This window comes from Melospiza melodia, chromosome 1 (genome assembly GCF_035770615.1).
Source record: "Melospiza melodia melodia isolate bMelMel2 chromosome 1, bMelMel2.pri, whole genome shotgun sequence".
Taxonomy (NCBI): domain Eukaryota; kingdom Metazoa; phylum Chordata; class Aves; order Passeriformes; family Passerellidae; genus Melospiza; species Melospiza melodia.
Window position 1 is genome coordinate 42,960,909 of NC_086194.1, and position 17,596 is coordinate 42,978,504.

General features: G+C 44.5%; 1 protein-coding gene across 1 annotated transcript in view; it reads right to left on the reverse strand.

Annotated features, from left to right (window-relative positions):
• Positions 1-1,022, reverse strand: part of SNRK (SNF related kinase) — a 39,754-nt gene extending 38,732 nt beyond the window's left edge. The window contains exon 1 of the mRNA XM_063155376.1: positions 959-1,022. The gene's annotated coding sequence lies outside the window, so the exon portion shown is untranslated. The remainder of the gene's footprint in view (positions 1-958) is intronic.
• Between the last annotated feature and the right edge of the window lie 16,574 nt (positions 1,023-17,596).

Below are 17,596 nucleotides of genomic sequence, written 5' to 3' on the forward strand. Positions count from 1 at the left end.
CGCCCTTCAACTATTACCACGACGGCACATCAACTATTTTTAAAAATCATCTTCCACTAATTTAAGCACCTGGGTGCAAAACTCACCTGATAATAAGCACAAAGACCTCTGTGCAGGACCTTGCTAGTTATTCTACCAATTTCTATACTAATCTCTAGGCAGTGAATCGAACGTAGTAAGTGCGCTGACCGCAGCACGGCACGTACTGACAAAGAACGAGGGATACTTCCAGCCTCTGTCAGGAGGGGCACGCTCCAGCCCTGGGCACGAGGAGACCAAGGCAAACCTGTTGGCTACGCACCGGATTCCGAGGGGCGAGATGCACCGTCATTCCCCTAAAACGCACCCGCGGCCGGACCCGAGGCTCTCGCCTGGCTTGTTTATTTTATTTTCCCCTTCCCGGCAGCAGAGCACACGCGGCGGGGCCGGCGCGGGCAGCAGCAGCAGCGGGGGAGTGGCGGAGGGGCCGGTGTCACCGCGGTCACACGCGCGGGGCCGGTGTCACCGCGGTCACACGGGGCCGTGCCGCACGGACACTGAGCCGCGCCGGGGGCACGGCAGGCTCCCGGCCGCCCGCCGTCCCTGCCGAACACCTGCATCCCGGGAGCCCGCTGTCCCCGCAGCAACAGCCGCGTCCGGGGAGCCCATCGTCCCCGCAGGAACACCCGCATTCCGGGACCCGCCGATCCCGCATGAACACCCGCATCCTGGGAGCGCGCCGTGCCCGCAGAAACAACCGCTTCTTCCCTCCCTTCCCCGAGCCCTCCCCTCCAGCCCCGCCGGCACCGACACACCGACCTTCGGTGGCGGCCGGGAAACGTCCCCTCACCGCCTCCTCCTCCCCCCGGGCCGAGGCCGCCATTGGGCTCGGCCGGCTCCGGGAGGGGGAGGAAGGAACCCACCACACCCCACCGGCCCAGCCCGAGCCGAACGCGACCCAACCCCGCCGGCAACTTACTGCCCGCAGCGGCGGCAGCGACGGCGTCTCCTCGGGGCGCCGCGCCCCGCGCCGCCCCCTGCATGGGCAGCGCCCGCTGCGACTGCCCTCGGGAGCGGCGGCGGGGACGGGGAGCTCGGCGGGGAGGGAAGGAGGGATAGAGGAGGAGACGGAGAGCGTCCAAGAGCCCAGCGGGGAAGGCCGGCGGGGCTGCGGCGGGTGGCGCCCCTCGCCCGCGCTGCGCTCGGACGGGACCCGGCGCTGCGGCCGCTCCCGCTGCGCCTCCGAGCCGCGACTGACAACAACGGCCGCGGCTCGCGCGGGGCCGCGAGGGGCGGGGCGGGGCCAACGCTCGCCCGCGCGCAGCCGCGCCTGCGCCGCTCGGCGGGAGGGGACGGGAGGGGAGGCCGCGCGCCGAGCGCAGCCGCGGCGGGGGCCAATGGCGGCGGCGGGGCCGGGCAGCGGATGGGGGGGTCTGAGGGGAGCGGGACCGCCCGGTTCGGTCCGTCCTGGGTTTCAAGGAGGTCCTGAGCAGTTCCCCTTAGACATGGGAAAAAGAGCGGAGGGCGGAGCGCTGAAGGTCGGAGGTAGAGGGTGAAGAAGCCCGTGCGTCCGCCACCTGCGTTGCGGCGAGTTGACGGCGCCCTGTCCCTCTGGAGGGGACGCTGGGCTGGAGGGCTGCTTAAAGTTATGAAAGGGCCAGGCCTGTGATTTCTGGGTAGAAATAATAGAGTATAAATTAGACTACACCAATCACAGAACCAATTAAATTGGGATAAACTTCTGAGATCATCCAGTCCGACCCGTGACCGAACACCACCGTGTTAACCGGACCATGGCGCTGAGTGCCACGTCCAGTTTGTCCTCAAACACCTCCGGGAATGGTGACTCCATCACCTCCCCGAGCAGGCCTTGGTGCCCCTGGTGCCCTGGGCAGCGATGGTGTGAGGGCATCGAGGCACGCTGCTGTTGGATTCCCCTGTGGTGGGCAGGCTGGGAGTGCAATGGATGGTGGGGGTCATCTGGAAACAGAGTGCGGGGAAAGGATGGTGCGGAAGGCAGTGGGAGAAAACAGGGCAAGAAACAAGCCTGGCAGGGGCTCCAGAGTTTCCCTGCACATATACACCTGGCAGAGCAGAGTTTCCCTGCACATATACACCTGGCAGAGCAGTTTCCCTGCACATGTACCCTGTACATGTATGCTGTTCGGGTAGTGAAGGCGAGGGAAACACCTCGAGTGTTTGGGCTAAGTAGGTGCTAAGAAGGGATGAGCAAAGCAGTTGCTCGGAGCATCTGAAATAAAGCAAGAGTTTGCTCTGAAGATCAAGGGAGGAAAATCTTCGAATAGCCAGGGAATCAAAAGACTTGAAAGTGTCACTTTGAAAAGTGCCCTGGTGATTTTTTTTTCCAAATAGAAATAGCCAATTAAGAATTATGGAGAGAGAATACAAAACCTCGTTATATAGCTAAGCCTAATTTTAAGAAAATCTTTGAGAAATGCTGTTCATTTTCCCCCATGCTTTTACAAAATTTAGATATCATTCTTTTGTTAATAGCTTATGTACAGTAGAGGCTATTGAATTAACCTGGAATTTCTTAGCTTGAAACCAGTCTTTGTGAATACACTAAGCCAGACAATACAGTTCAGGAAATAACTAAACTGAAATAGTGTGATCATCTGTGATAAAAAGAACATAATGATTCTGTATTTTTAAGGTTTCAAAAGGGAAATAAAGTAAAAATACATGAAGGTTACAGGATATATTTAGTCTGAGCACTGCCTCCTACAAGAATGAGAATTTCATTATTTGGTCATAATTTAGACCACTCCATGGTCTCCAATCAGGCTTGATTCTCCACTCGTGCACCATTCAGGCCCCAATGAAACACAACTGATTGCTGAATTTATGAGATGGATTTGATGTAGGAGATTGCAATAACCAGCCCACCACCTGTGTCTGCCTGATTATCACTGATTTCTCAAGTCTGAGTTTGCACACGTGTGTGATACACACCACTTGGATTTCTGAGCCTGCTGTGCTCAGGTGATGCCTCGTGCTTATTGTGTTGTAAAACTTAAATCTAGATTCCGTCTCTAGTTAATAATAATTATGTATTTCCAGCTGTTTTTCATTGGCATGTTGAAGAAGGCACATCTCACAAAGGCCAAATGATGATTCGGTTCAGTGCCACTAAGTCTTAGCAAAATATTTTGGCATAAAGGACTTTTTTATATCAGCTAGAAATCACATTATCATCTATTGCACTGCCACACAGGATATTGCACTCAGGTGTACTCAACTTTTCTGTATGTTTGCTTATGTGGGAGAGCAGGTGGGTGGAAAAGTATACATTTACAGGGAAGAAAAAAGAAAATTCTCACCTGTAACATAGCTATTCTGAGATACTGTAGTTAGGGTCACTTGTGCAACACAACAGCTCTTTTGCTCAATGGGATGAGTCTTTGTAGATGAGTATGTGTGAGACCAAGAAGAGGGTCAAGAATACACGCTGTGCTCAAGTGGAGACAGCAGGGACTGGCAGGAGTCTGGCAGTCTGTAGTGGGATGGAATTGCCTGTTTTCAGGCAGCTTTATCACTGTTTACACTAGATCACATCAGACACTTCTGAGACCAATACCATCCCCCCGACAAGGTAATGTAAATCTCCTGTCACATATACAGTCACTTACACTGGGCTTTGTCTTCAGTGGCACGGGGCCTTGTTTTGATTTTGTGAGGGTTTTTTTGCAGTGAAAACATAATTAATGTGCTAGCTACCTGCCTGCAAAATCACATGAGCTGCAGCGAGGTTGCTGGGGGAGGTTGGCCCTGTGCTGCTGCTTTTGGTTGGCCCCGCCTGGTTTGCCCTGCAATAAAAGTGCCGTGCCTCGGTGCCCACGTCAGCTATAAAACAGGACAGCTAATGCATGATAGCTGTGCCACAGCAAAACACACCTCCCCTGTCAGTCATCAGCCTGAATGTATTTGTCTAGGGAAGGTGACAGCAACAGCCTCATGCATCTGTCTGAGGGATTGCTCATGGCAGACATGCATCCAGATCAGACCAGACGACATTCCTCCTTGCTAAATCCAATCCATAATCTACTACAGCAAGAAAATGGTAGATAATATTGGTTTTTACAGAATACCTACTGGCTGACATTAGAAATAACCTAGTTTCAGATAAGACACAGAAAGTGTAAGCCGTCTGTCAAAAGTCTGGAGTGTATACACACATGTGAGATTGTTGGTCTACAGGATTTGAGAAGGGATATGTTCTCTAAAAGATGAATCATTACGGTTCACCTCTCTCCAAAATTAGACTAATACTCAATGTAAATTATTTTGCACCTTTCCAATGCAATGTGTTTGAAATGCAAAGTAGTGCAAGAAAATGTTGGGATGTGTCAAAATGCTTGAGGCTTGAATAATGACCTTGGACCAGCCTTTGTGAGTATGTCCATTCTCCCTAGTAATTCCCAAACCCACTGGTCAAATCTGAATTAAAGGGGTAGATATTTCCAGAATTACATGTTTTCATAAGTGTCGTGAAACTAGGCCTGTGCAGCAAACAGTAGCCTTACCTGTATTCCCTCTATAGCAAAAGCTGCAGTGTGAGCTCACCCTTCATTAGTCACAGGAGAATCCGCATGGATGAGAGTGGCTTTTTCCCCTCAGGGTGGAAAAAGCTTCAGTCAAAATTCACACTTCATTAGATACTGGATAATCGGAGCATGAGGCTCAAATCCATAGGCCTCATTAGTTCCCTTTCATTATTAAATTATTAACAGTTTCCCTGACAAAGCAGAACAAAGCAGCTGCCTTTGGACAGATATAGAAGAGTACAATTTATACTGCAGCTTATGGAGGACATTCAGATGCGTACATTTCCATGATCAGGGGAGCTAACTCAAGTTTCTGGGCTGATGCAGAAACTGCTGGAAATATCCAAAGAAATCAAGCCTTTTCTGAGGTCAAAGCTGTATTTAAGATTTGCAAACGATCTCAAAGGCAACAAGAAGAGCTTCTGCCACAACTCCAAGAGTAAAAGACTGAAAACAGGAATGGTTTTCTTCCTGAGTGGGGGAAGTGATCTGGCAATGGAAACAGATGAGGTTGTGGCACTCAGAGCCACTGTTGCCTCAGGCATATCGTCAAGGTCTCCAAGATCTCTGTGCTTAGAATTCATGGGGGAGAGCTGCCAGCAATGGGTGAGGATCAATTCAGGGATTGCATGGGAGGATTTGACCCATAAACATTCATGGGATCAACAGAGCTGTATCTGCGCTGTTGAGGGAGCTGTCTGGTTTCACTGCAAGACTGCGCTTTTGTCTTTGACAGTGGAGACTGGGGTCTCCACAACCATTGGAGTGCTCTCCAATGATTCTTGAAAAAACTCCAAAGGAAAACTGTTAGCTGATCAGCCTCACTGCAGTCCATGTGGAAATCCATGTCCTCTTGGAACACTTTTCTGAACACAGGAAGGAGGAGGTGATTTGGAACAGCCAGTGTTTCTCACCAATCCAATTGCCTTCTGTAGCAAAATGACCGGATTTGTAGATGAGGAGGAGCAGAGGATGTTGTGTACCTTGACTTTTGCAATGCTTTTGGCACCGTCTACTGTCTTGTATCCAAATTAACACATTGTGGGCTAGATAGATGGACAACCACATGGGTAAAATACCGGATGATAGGACACAGAGGCCAGCAGTTAAAGGGCTGTACTCTCTCTGGAGACCAGTAAGAAGTCAAGTACTGTAGGGATCTATCCTGGGACCTGACCTGTTTAATGTCTGTAGGAATGCCTAGAGGCAGTGACAGAGTGCCCTTTCATCAGGTTTGTGGATGACAGCAAATTAGTGGGAGAGCCAATATGGTCTAGGGTAGAGCTGCCACTCAGAGGGACTCAGGCTGAAGGAATGGTATGACAAGAACCTCATGAAATTCAAGCAGGACAAACAGTATCTGGGACAGACTGACTCTGTGCAGGGTACAGCTCTGCAGGGAAGGGCCTGGAGTCCTGGGGGACAGCTGGGGTAAGCCCCAGCCAGCGATGAAGGCTAACAGCACTCTGGGCTGTGTCAGCTGGAGCACAGCCAGGAGAAGGGGGGAAGCAATTACCGTCCTCTATTTGGCACTCAGACTGCATCTGGAGTACTGTGCTTTTCCACCACCATGTAGTTGCTCTACAATGCTGCTGCAGGCCTTTCCTAAAGGTTTCTCCCTCCTTCTCCTAGGAAGAAAGAGGCACAAACACCCACACACAGCCTGTACTACAGAGGAGGAAACACAAAGCAAGGCCATGGGTGCTCTAGTGCTGTGGAGGAAGAAGGTGTGTGCTTCCTGCCATGGGTGGAGAGAAGTGTTTCCCACTGGTGCCAAGGACAGTTAGAGTTGCTGCCTGCTGTGAAGGAAGCACATTTTGTATCCCCTAACTCCTCATTTGCTTCTTAGTCAAAGCAACTAATCCCACTTGGTGACACACATAGCAGGGACAGGGATACAGGGGACCCTTGGACTGACAGGAAAACTGGGATGTGGCCCAAGTTGACTTAGGCAAGGAGGGCAAAAATATCAGACTGAGACCCAGCATGCAGCCTCTGTGGGTCCTGACTAGCACAGAGGCAGTGCAGAAACTTTGCCCTTCCTATGATACCTTTGTCCCACATCTTGTTCTGGTGAGCTGATGACACAGTTCAGAAGCTCCTGCTTCACTCAGGAAGGAACAGGACATTAAAAGAACATCAGGCATAGAAATGATGAATGAAATAAGGTATGACATGGATTCATAATGCCTCATTCTGAAAGGATAAAAATGTGTCACTCTGGAAGGAAAGGTAGAGGCAGAAAGTCTGTGGGCATGGCATTAGTGTTCTAAGTGATAAACTAATTAAACATAGTAAAGTTAGGAGTGGTTCTAGGGCTGGTGCCTTGCATACTTTTTCACTTATGGTTTTGGGCTCAGCCCAAGTTATTTAGGGATTCCTAGTAACTCTTCTAGAAGAGCCAGCATAGGAAAAAGTGAGTCAGTTGTAGAAAAAAAATCCCTTAGTGCCAACATGTTTCTTTATAGTAGTCAGGAGCCTAACTCAGGAGTACTCCCTGTCCTTCTCTGTTCTGGGAAAGGTTGGGAGGCTTTTGTGTGGGACACAGTGCCAGGTTTCCTTGTGCAGGTGTCACACTGGCTGGGGAAGACTTTGTCTGAACTGGATTCCCAAAACCCCTTATCACCTTGCCAGGGTAGAATAATAAAGAAAGCAGCATTGACCTGGGATGAGGAAGGACAGGTATGAATGGCAGAAAGAATTCTTTCAAATTCTCTGGGAAGTATGGGCTTGAATACCCTAAATGTAGTAGAAAGTGTAGAAAAGCAGCCATATGTGTGCTGCTACAGGGAAAAAGCACACAATTATTGCATTAAAATCAAAATTAGAATTCTGATCATGTGACAGATTACTTAACCCCAGTTGTTTGCTACTGAAGCGTAAGTGCTAATGGCTAGGATATGACCTATATTCCACCCTGCCTCTTTAATGGATGAAACAGGACCATCATGTCCTAAAAAGCAAATATTTAAAAGCTTTTTGCACTATTATAATTGTTGCTTACTTTCAGCAATGTTCAAACACACATTGCCTACAGAAGGGTCCTTAGTAGTACGTACCCCTGATTTACACTTAATTGCAGCCAGTGCAGAGTAGGAAATAGCAAGATGCAATGTGGAGACTTGTAGCTGAAGACCTGTACAACCATGTAATGCCATGGACTTAAAAATAAGAAATTTCTTGGAAGGAAAGCTTGAGTTGCACCTTTGAGGGCAATTGTAGTCATGGAACAGCAGTAATAATGTTTTACACAGCAAAATGTGTTTCTTTGGAATAACTGATGTTCATCTAAAAGGATAGTGTTGCCATTTTCACAAGTACAACACTTTTATTTTGAAATGAAACATTTCAAAAATTCATGTCAACAAAGGGTTTGGAGTTAGGGGGTTTTGTTTGATTTATTTTTTAAATTCTGATGTATGCTGTACTGAATACTTACACATCTGCTCTCAGCACTCAACAAGTGTAGTCAGAATGACCTCTGCCAGCACAGTAAAGGCCAATGGTTCAAGCTGTGTGGTTAAACTCACACCCTGGAATGAAGACTGAAGGGCAGAGCAGCTTTCCAGGTTTAGCAGACTGAAGCTCTACATTCCCGAAGAATTCACAGCTCCAGCCTTGGCCTGGGCTTTGCTACCAGAGCTGGAGAAATTGTATCCACCTACACCTCAGCTTCACTTTGGCCCGTGCCTTAGAGCTCAGCAAACAGTCCTTCTATTTTCCTTGTGGTTTTTTTTAACTTTTGCTCAGTCTTCCTTTTTCTTCTTAGTCTTCCTTTTCTCTAGGTGGTCTGAGAAGAATGCTGTGTGTTTAATTTATCAGATATCTGATTTACAAAGTTTCTGGCAAATGTTTAGAACTTCTCAATTCAGGCTGGAAATGAAAAAAAAAAACCAAACCGTTTTCTTATGATGACTTTGCTTCTGACACTGAATAGGTGCACAAATTGAGTCTCTGGGAGAGATAAATAAAGAGCCATTTTCACTGAAAAATAGGAAAGAAAAGGAATAGAAATGAGACTTCAGAAACTTCTGGTTTGTAAGAACTGTCACATAATGTAGTGGTTAGAACCACAACACAAAATAACCATGCTCATACAATGCATGATTATTTGAACAAGTAGGAGATTTACTGTGTTTTAGACAATTTTCATGCTGTTAAAGGCAGCTTGGATGTGTTCATTAACATTCTTCCCATTTTACAAAGAGAAACAATATTGGACCACATTTTTAAAAATCTTCAGGTCTAGCTCCAAATGAAAAGCAACCCCAAACATAATTAAATGCAGAACTTGAAATTCCATTTCCATGTTTAAACAATGACATTCTCTTGCTCAATCACTGGTAAATAACATTTGTTGTCCATTTACAACTAGGGTATTAAAAAAAGAAATAAAATGTCATGATTCCTAATTAGAACATTCATGTGGAAGCGTTGCCAGTCTTCATGATAGATGCATGTATTTCTCAGGGTTCCCACAGTAACTGTTTTATAGCTGAGTTGGATTTGTCACTGACATCTCTGACACTGTGTCAATGTTCTCTTGAAGTCCTACCCAGTCCTTTCCTGCCTACATCTGACTGAGAATTTAAGCGACCAGATTCTTTGAGGACTGAAACTGAGCAAGTTATGTCATGAAGCCACTGTTATTCTTGTTCTCTGTTCAAGAGGAAGACCAGGATTAGCTTTTCTTTAGACCCACAACAGGAAAATATATGCTGTTTCAACTCCCTCTACCAGTCTAAGGACTGGCAACAGAAGGAGAAAGAAAACCCAGGGTTAATATTTTTTCTGTCTGTTTGATCACTGCCTGTGAATCAGAATTTGTCCCATGGCATTATAACCACATTCACTGTAGGACTATTTTAGAAAATCATCAAGACTATTTATTTAATACTCCTGTAATATATAAATGAGTCTGTATTACTCACAGTGAACATATGCTTTGCTGTATTTTATTCTCATGTCAATGCAACCCCATTATTATAAATCAAACAGAGGATTTGACAGACTACTCCATTCATGTCTTGCTCACTGCTCCCACTGTTCCCTGAAACACACACAATAGGCCATTTGTAAAAGGAACAAACTCCAACAGCTGATTTTACTTCATTTAACAGCTGAGTGCATCTTAGTGTAACCCCAAAGATGTTTTAGCTTATTTGTTTTGACTAGCAAACTTGTTAGCTAGCCCATGTAACACTGGTGAAATTATAGTGGGTTGTTAGAAATGTATTTAGAACAGTTTTTAATCACTGATATTCAAGTTCTTCAAAAGGCACTGTGCAATATTATCAGCAAGAACTAAATATTCTACTTGAGAAATAAGAGGCACATTCCTTATCTGTTGTTTGAACAAAGAAAAGGGTGGGAGCATTTCTCAAGCAATCACCCATTCAAAATATTTCCAGATCGAATCATACCTTTCACACTGAAGAGTATAAATGACTGCAGTGAAGTACATTTCATAATGAAACAAAACAAAACATATTTCATAATGGAACAAAAACTATCTAAATGTAAGTTTTTGTGACCAGCAATACATTTTGTCATCATATAATTCACATTGATACAGTATAACTGGGGCAGAGCTTGGAGAGTATTTATGAAAGGCACAATTTTCTTAACATTTGTTTTAAATTACTCATTGTATTTTTTAGGTTTTTTGACTGCTTGTTCTAAAATTACTGATCTGTTTGTTTTATCACGTCTCAAGGAAATGCAAGCATGTACATGTAATAAAACTGTTATGATACTTGTTTGTGCACTTTGCATGCTAGCTGACTAGGCAAGCAATTATGCTAATCTAGCTGCTAAATGTATTTATTACTCGTGCTGGAGTTACAGCCACACCTGTCTGCTCTGGCTCACACCAGGGCAGGGGAGCTGGGGAACAGCAGTGCTCCTTCAATGCATGGAAAGCTTTGTAAGAATGTTCATGTGTGGCAGACCTTTCCGCTCCAAACATCCCAATCCTCAAATATCTGATATTAAGGGTATTTGATCCACAGATCATTGGGAAGGACTCGCTGATTTGGAAATCTCTGTGATTGCTTTCCAGCCTTTGGTAGATACAGGCATTAAGGGAGTCAGAGAAATGCAACCTGAAAGGAATTCTGTCATGTCACGACTTCCACAGCAGTATGAGAAACTCCACTGTTCTGCCCTTGTAAAAAGGTCTTCTAGTAGTAAGAGACGATAGATCTGCAAAGCATTAGGAATCATCTGGCCAAGGAGGGCAAAAGTTTTTTTGCTTTTTCTCTTCACATTCCCCCTGAGGGTCACCTGTACATATGGCCTTAACTCTCTCTTCAGAGAAAACCCAGTGAGGGTTTGGAAGTGCTGGGATGCAGAAAGAGAATGAAGCTTAGGAGAAGGCGCTATACTGTACTTCCCAAGAACCCTAAATTGTTATTTTGTCTAGAAGTTGGAAGAGGCGAGGTCAAGCATTGGGTGTGCAGACACCTTCCCTCATAAGCACCTTGGAGGTACATCGAATCCCCACCAAATCCCAGTTTTGCCAGGACTAGATTCCACATAAATCTGAGTACTTAGTGTTGAGCACTGGCGGCTCTGGGATCTAAGCCTTACTCACATCTCTGGAATAATTATTCTGAAGCCTTTGGGGTCCCAGCCAATAGAACACAGTAGGCACAAGGATTTAGGTGGAATTCAGTCCAGCAGAGTCTGGGACTAAGATCAATATTTAGATTAATTGAAGGTGTTATTCACCGTTCTCTCCCCCTCATTTTGGATAGCTAGCAATCAGCCTTTTCTTTCTTTTAGAGGTCTGAATATTTATGCAACCAGGAATAAATCTATCCCAACCTCCTCTAGGCTTTCCACAATTAGTCCTTCCGACTACACTCCAGAGTTGAATCAGACACCTTCTAGCAGTGATGTTCAGAGCACAACTGGGTGACTGTCAGCTGGCCAAACTTGCACATGCTTTGCAGTGCATCTCTGGTTTCCTAGGGAACCTCGCCTGTGTCCTCCTGTGGTGTTCAGAGGCACCCAAGAGATATTCAGTTCCTGCCACTGTTCATGGTTTTATACATCCCTAAGTAATCAACGCATGAAAGGTGCATTTGCATTTTTTATTCCTAAATTTCTAAAGGAATAAGATTAATTGCTGACCATACAAAGCTGTTGTAATTCTGGCTGTAAAACTCAAGAGCCTTGCCTAGAAGTTTGAAGTTGAAGCTGTACCTTATTCATCTCACCTACACTGCCAGTGTGGGCTAATGACCAGCTCTGACTGGCAGGCCACTGTTCATCCAAGCATCTTACCTGTGGCTTGGTTCTGGTTTATTTGTCTCCTGTTGTTCAAGAACCAGTTATTCTTCAAAGATCCAAATCTGTCTCACAGCCCAAATATCCAGTGTCATCCTGCAACCATTAACAGCTTACCTCTTGCCTTGCACAGTAGGCAAGCAGGCTGAACTTTCTCCAGGAGCCTTTAAAGCACACAAAGTATCTTTGCTCAAGAGTAGGTTATTTATTTCTTAAAAGAAGAGAGTGTGTGTGTGTGTGTGTGAGCACTGGATATCGAGGGTATTGACCAAAATCTTTTCAGTGAGCTTTTCTTTCAAAACAGAAAATTCTCCATAGAGAGCAAATGCTTCTGGGGAAAGCAAAGGTTTAATTAGGAGATTTTTCAGTCAGTCTTCATATGTGCTCATTCATCTATCTCTAGAGACTCTGAGACCCCTGTCACAGATGTAGGCTTGATATGCACCTTATCTTCTCTTCTTTACACATACTGGTCACAGATGTCTGAACGCTACATTTTCCATGGCAGGCTGAGGATTTAATGCTTTCCCCTAGAGGAGAGATAAGAGCCAGAACATGTGTAGGCAGCATTACATTTTCATTTGTAATCAGTGATGTGTAAAGTTTGTAAAAGTTTGTTGACACTCATATGATATATTCTATCTCCATTAAGGGGTAGTGGACAGAGTTACATGGTCAGATACAATTTTGTTTGAAAAGAACTTCTCTCCTTTTACCAGTCCAGAAACATTCTCCATAGCTTCTGTCTCATGTAAAGAAATACAGAGCCTTATCGTTTTCCAGTCTTATTACTCTTTCTTATCATTCATATTTAATGTGTTTCTACATTCTGTGTTGCAGCCATTTACATTTTATTGATTCTTGGATGCAGTTTACAAGTCAATGATTTATTATCTTTCACTTCTCTTTGTGCTGACAGGGAACATTGCTAAATTGCTAATTCTGGTGTAGTGTGAGGTAAATATATTTGTGTCCAAACCCTGTGAAAGAGTACAGTACACATTTAAGCTGTGATAATTATTATTACACAAGTTTTTAGAAGAGGAGAGAAGAAAATTCATGGTTAAGGGTGACATCCTATTTTCTGCTCATGAAACTTCGTATTGAAGTACATTAAATTCATTCATTATCTGTCACTGTTTAGGGGGCTGTGCAGCGTCTGGCATAAGAGAGGACACAAAACATTCAGGCCAGAGCTTTTAAACTGAGGTGCCAGATGGTGGGTATCCAAGACTTTTGAGTTAAGGGTGAATTTAAGAACCTCTAAATTTAAAAATGAAATTAAAGGCTATGTGTGCATAAAAATAAAATTTAAAACAAAAACTGCTGAAAAGTGAGCCAAAATATCTGGTGTAAGCCAGTGCATAGGGTAAGGTCTGGGGCCCCATTATGGTGTGTATCACTTTCCATGAGCAGAAGCATGAGTAAAACCAGGGGACACACATAACAAACATGGGACAGGGACCAGCCACAGCTGCAGGGCACTGCTCAGTCCCCTGATGATGGTGGCAGCTGGCAGGTCTGCCCTGAGAGATTTGCCATTCCTTCCACACCAGGCATTTCCAGAGCAAGGATCAGATCCCCTGTGTACAGTGGTGTTTGCCCTGCCCTTTGCCCCTCTCTGCTTTGTAAATTATTTTTTGTGAGGGACAGAGTAGGGAAAATAGGCCATGGAAGTTCAGCTGTGTTGGCAATAAACCAGTCCCTTTTCTCTGGCTCACCTGGCAACAAGGCTGGTGAGGTGTTGAAAACCTCACAGATAATTGCTGGAGGACCGAGTTCACGATGAAATGGCTTGGCAAAAATTAACACCTGGCAAAAGTGAGTTATTTGCCCAGGAGAAATAGTCATTTCCACTTCTCATGGAACATGTGTGCCTGCCATTCCTTGGTCTGCACATGGAGGCTCTGCTGGGTTCCTCTTGCACATCACAAATCAGCATTTTCTAGGAAGTTTCTCATTTTTGTCTGGCTGGGATGTTGTTACAGTGTGTTTTTTACCATACTAGACCTTGCCTATTGCAAGTCAGTTACTTGTTGCTTCACAGCTAAATTGCTGCAACTCTCCCATCTTTGGGCTACATCTACAGTCAACACAGGAGCTGAATGCAGCTGCTCTCTTATTGAGCAAGGTATTTTACCAGGAGCAGCAATTTTACAAGATCATCTGCTGGTTTTGATGTGAACAGCTTGCACAGGATTTACTGCATCCCCTCTCTGCTGTCAGAGAAGAGGATAGAGCACAGATTGCAGCTCAGGATAATGGAAGGACGCTTTCTGTGAGGAGCTCTCAGTTCTGGCGTTTGCTTGAGGCTGTTTGGGGGCTGTGGGGAGGGGGGTGTTAATGATCAGGACAGGCTGTGAGTCTCCATTTTTCCAGGATTTCAGAAAGGATGGGGCTAGACCTGACATCATTCCCCAAATCTGTTGTGTTTGTAAAGATTTTTTAAAATATGACTGAAATACAATCCTGTGATCTCCAGCTGCTTATTGTAAACAACTAGCATGGCTCTCACCAGGGTTTTACACCTTGGCCCCACTACACTGAGCTTACAGGAGGTTCCTCAGGTGCTCTGCACAGAAGCACACAACAGCACTACACTGTTCCTCAGTCTCTCTCACACACTGCTTGGCCATAGGCTCTCTCTGCCTTCCCACTAAAAGAATTGGGACTCTGTAGAAATTGTGTGTCCCAGCCCCACAGCTGCCCTCCTTGTGCTGTTCAGCAGCTTAAGCAAGCTCCTGCCCTGACCCCCAGATCTGCAAGTGCTTCAGGGTTCTCATCTCACCTTTTCAGCCACCAGGGAGAGAGGAAACAGGCAGGTTTTGTGACAAGTCCTAAATAAAATGAGCATGCTTGCCCAGATGGTGTTTCCTAATGCCATGATCAGGGACTGGAATATGAGTCTGGGCAAGAAATTTATTGTGTTCTTAGGTCTTATGTCTGGCAAAAGACATATACTGCTCTAAGGAAAAAAAAAAAAGAAAACCAAACCCTGCATAATGCCAATAAGCAACTCTATATATTTCCTTGTTTAAATTTTGTCACTACTTTATGGTGTTCTTTGGGGTTAAGTCTAAGGTTCCCTGAGTACACAGGATCCTCTTCTCTCACTCCTGCCCTCAGAGTTCTTCTCATCCCTTTCTCAGCTGGCTCAGCAGCTAAAGCAAATCACTCTACTCTTCCTCTTCTTTGTCATGCTTCCCTGTGTCTGTAAATCTCCCTAAGTCTCTCAAGCTTTGCTGTATTTAATATCCCAGGTTAATACCTAATCTCTTTGTCCTGCTTCTAGTGAAAGTCTCTCCTTCCAAACATTCTCCCTGAAAACAAACTTTGGAGAACTAGTTTTCCCAAGCCTCACTGTGGCCTCTAGCCTGAGGACTAGATCAAAGGAAAAGAAAGCTACAGATGGATGAATTGTCATTTTACCTGACCTGGAAATCTTAAAATGTACTGTCAGTGCCGAATTCATAACGAGTGAATAAAGAAGACAAAAAAAGGAGATTTTTTGAATTGGCCAGAACACTCACTGAGAAGGAACAAACAGAACTTGCTGAAAACTGGAGTATGTATGGGTCATATGCAATTATCAAAAAAAAAAAAAAATAAAAAGTACATGAGTACATCCTGGTGCAGTAACCTAAAGACCTTGCCCAAATCCTGCTATTGATTTCTTGCTCTGAGCTGGCAGCTGTTGAAAGTCAATATTGGACTAATTCTAGAAAGAAACTTTTGGTCATTCAACAACACCCATTTCTATCCAGCACATCAAGCTACAAACACTTTCAATAGGTCTGTTTGTTGGGATCCTCTTGAAGAGCATGAAAAATGTAGATTTTTCAGACAGATGGGGAAAAAAATAGAAGATTCCTTAAGGCATCTCAAGATGGGAGAAAAAAAAAAAAAAGAAGAAAATAAATTCAAGGCACTGCTTTGTTGCTGAACGAGGCCACACTTCACCCTGTATGTGGATAAAAGACAAGACAATTTCCCACTTCCCATTTCTGTTCTGTATTGCCAGGTTAATTGTTGTCATTGTATTCCCCACAAGAGAAGCTTCATCAGTGGTGCCAAATAAACCAGATTAGTGTTCAGGGGCATTTGCTGGAAGTGATGCCAAATCCATTCTTGATCCTAATTATATGAAATATGCTCCAATAATTTTCCACAAGGTGAATAAAAATAATGCCAGAACTGCCGCTTTCACTGAGGCTCAATTAGGAGGCATTCACTAATCCCAAGGCATATCATAGCTGCTTCTGTGCAATTGTATTCTCTGTTTTATAAACTGATGTTTACCTAGAGAAGATGAATATCCTAATTCCTGGCACTGATACAAGAGGGATATTGGGAGAGAGAGAAAAACACAGAGAAGGCCTGGCCCACATCCCAACATTAGGCAAACTGACCTTTGGTTTCCATCTCCACAGGCAAGCTGTTGCATCTCTGCAGTTTCAAGCAGTACACACAGGAGATACACTCTCCAACACAGTCTTCATTCCCAAGCCTAAAATGAGAAGTCAAAAGCCACTTCATTTTGAAAATAAATTCAGATTTAAAAAATTATCCCTTGTTAGTCACGGAACATTCCCCGCAGTGTACAATATCTTGTTCCACAATGAATTTCAGATTTCCACGATGACTATTTTGCACCAGCTGACTAAGAAAGAGGTATGTGTCAAAAACAAACAGTCCCTTCAGACAGCTGCAAATTCAGACTTTTGTTCTAACTATGAGAAATTGATAGTAAAACTGAGAGGATTATGTGCTATTCTGCTAGCATTTAAGTACAATGAAATATGTGTTGATTGCATTTTTTAAAATCCTTTTCAGCTACAGTTAAAAGAGGATGAGCAAACATGTTTTCTGAAATAATATAATAACAAATTATATTCATAGTCTGTAGTTGGTTTATATAGTAGTGTCATCTTTCAGGATTCTCAAAGCAAGGAACATCTTTATTTTCTATTTCTCAAAAAACCTCATCTTTCTCAGTTTAGAGAATTTTACTTAGATGTAACCAACCTGTTTTCCTTCATGCCTTTATTTTTGTGGCAAGTCTCACAAAAAACAAAGCTAATATTAGAGAAACAGATGTTATGTTTCATTACTTCATTTACCCTCTTGCCATTTTTTAAGGTTCTCTTACTTCTAAAACTGCTGGGGAGAACCTGTTTATTGATTGCCTGATAGAGAATAATAGAATCACAGGATGTCTCAAGCTGGATGGGATCCATAAGGATCATAGAGCTCACCTCCCTGTTCCTCACAGTACTACCTAAAACTAAACCACATGGCTGAGAGCATCATCCAGACCCTCCCTGAATCCTGGCAGGCTTGGTGCCCTGGGAAGTTTATTCCAGTGACAGACCACCCTCTGGGTGAAGAACCTTTTCCTGATGTTCCAGGTGCACCTTCATACCACACACATTTTCTAGCCCAAGCTCTGACTAGTTTGTGGGATCATATAATTGTTGATGTCCAACAGAATGAAACCTGGCACTTAAAGAGAACAACAAAATTTTTGAGGTGAGTTAGTGACTTCAGGGTCGATGCATTCATAAGATGCATTCATTCATGACATTCTCTGTGCTGCTGTCAGAACTGATCTCTCAACTTCAGCTGATAGTTGCAGTGGTATCTCCATAGCTCCATCCTCCCCAGTGGGACAATAAAGTATGCAAGGAAAAAGAAGATATGCATCTTTCTTCTCAGCACATACACTGAATTCTGATCCCCCAGCCCTCTCACAGGATCCG